Source organism: Propithecus coquereli, unplaced genomic scaffold, assembly GCF_000956105.1.
Source record: "Propithecus coquereli isolate 6110/MARCELLA unplaced genomic scaffold, Pcoq_1.0 Scaffold32, whole genome shotgun sequence".
In the NCBI taxonomy this organism is placed as follows: Eukaryota; Metazoa; Chordata; class Mammalia; order Primates; family Indriidae; genus Propithecus; species Propithecus coquereli.
The window spans coordinates 6,936,958-6,939,252 of record NW_012148841.1 but is presented as its reverse complement, the minus strand read 5'-3'; the positions used below and the strand labels follow the sequence as shown (position 1 = coordinate 6,939,252).

The window sequence follows — 2,295 nt, the reverse complement described above, 5'->3', positions numbered from 1 at the left end:
GTTCTGGCCCCACCTAACAATCTTAAAAATGAGCCCTGAAAGAATCAAACTGTTCCAAGAAATTAACTGCATCCCAGAACAAAGCTCAAGAATATTTATAAAAATATAAAAATACAGTAGTCTCCCCTTATCTGTGGTTTTGCTTTCCACAGTTTCAGTTACCCGAGGTCAACTGCAGCTGGAAAATATTAAATGAAATATTCCAGAAATAAACAATTCATAAGTTTAAAATTGTATAACTTTCTGAGTAGCATGATAAAAATCTCACACCACCCTCCTCTGTCCTGCCCAGGCATAAATCATCCCTTTGTCCAGCATACCCATCAGTCACCTACCTGCCCATCAGTCACTTAGTAGTCATCTGGGTTTTCAGATCGACTGTCGCAGCATTGCAGAGCTTATGTTCAAGCAACCTTATTTCACTTAATAATAGCTCCGAAGTACAAGAGTAGTGATGCAGGCAATTTGAACATGCCAAAGAGAAGCTATAACGTGCTTCAGTGAAAAGGTGAACATTTTCAACCAAATAAAGAAACAAAATCATATGCTGAGGTTGCTAAGATCTATAGTAAAAGCAAATCTTCTATTTCTGAAATTGTGCACAAGGAAAAAGGAATTTGTGCATTGTATATACGTGGTTTGGTACTACCCACACTTTCAGGTATCCACTGGGAGTCTTGGAACGTATTCCTTGAGGATAACCAGCACCAACAAGGTAAAATTACAATATGTGGCATCCGATCAAAAATCACTAGACATGCAAAGAAACGGAAACCTCTAATGCACTATAAGGAGAAAAATCAATCAGGTGAAGCCAACACAGAATGGACACAGAGGCTAGGATTAACAGAAAAGTAAATTAACAATGAATTGTTTTAATGTCTTACAACAGTTACAACTATATTCTGTATGTTCAGAAAGGTAGAGGAAATATTGAACATGTTAAGTAGAAACATATCTTGTTGCAGCTTTTATAGTTTTATGTAAACAAATAAAACATATACATGAGTTGTCTATCCATTTTCTTCGCTGAGCAGACTGGCATCGGGACTGGTGACTCTGCTGGCCAGCTGGGCTGCTCTTTCAGTGATGGCTTTGCCGTTCTTGGGGGAAACATTGTGAGCAATCTCAGCACAGCAAGATTTGTTGTACATCAGCAGCACTTCCAGCTCCTCAGTGCTGTGGAACTTCTGGAAGTCAGTAGGCAGCATATGCTTTATTTCCTTGTTTCCCATAACCAATGTGGGACATTAAGATCTGGCCCTGAATCTTTTATGCATCCTGTTGTCAATTCCTCTGGGTTTCCGCCAGTTATGTTTAATTTTGACATAGTGGTCTGACTGGTGCTGGCTGAACTTCTTGGTCCTCTTTTCGATGATCTTGGGCTTTACAAGGGGTCTGATGGTGGCCATGAAGCCAAGTAAGAGGTGGTTTCCACCTCCATAGGCAGTGCCAAGGAAGAGAGAGCTGGGAGATATTTTTAAAAGACTCAAATTGAACTTCCAGAGATAAAAATTACAATATTTGAAATTGAAAATACACTAGATGGGATTAAAAGCAGAGTAGGCATTATAAAAATAATAATGAATTTAAAGACATAGCTGTAAAAGCTATCCAAAATAAAACACAGGGAGAAGAAACACTAAAAAATAAATTAACAAAGCATCACCGAACTGTGGGAAACATCAAGTGGCCTAATATATGTGTAATTAGAATCTCCAAAGGAAAGAAGAGAGAGAAGGGGACAGAAAAAAAGGTGTGAATATATCATAGCTGAAATTTTTCAAAATTTGATAAAAATTATAAACAGATCCAAGAAGTTCAACAAACCCCAAGCACAGGAAACATGAAAGAACTATACCAAGGCACATGATAATCGAAATTTTTGAAAACAAATGTTAAAGACAAAATCTTCAACCAGAGGAAAAAAGATACTTCACACACAGAGGAACAAAGACAAGCATTTGGGCAGATTTCTATTGGAAACAGTGCAAGTGAGACAATGAAGCAGCATCCTTGAAGGACCAAGAGAAAAAAAAAATCGTCTCTACCCTGTGAAAATATCTTTCAAAAATGAAAGTGAAATAAATGCATTTTGATACATAGAAAGTTGAAAGAATTTCTCATCAGCAGATCTGCACTACAAAAAATGATAAAGAAAATCCTTTGTGGAAGGTAAGAACGAGGAAGGAAAGGAAATAAAATGATGCCCACTGGAAGTATGGACTTACACAAAAGATGAAGAGCACTGGAAATTGTAGCAGTTGTAGTAAATATATAAGACTTTTTCTTATT

The 2,295-nt window shown here is 37.2% G+C and overlaps 1 pseudogene; it reads right to left on the bottom strand.

Annotated features, from left to right (window-relative positions):
• Nucleotides 1-1,013: 1,013 nt before the first annotated feature.
• LOC105815166 lies at nucleotides 1,014-1,412 on the bottom strand (annotated as a pseudogene).
• Nucleotides 1,413-2,295: the final 883 nt, after the last annotated feature.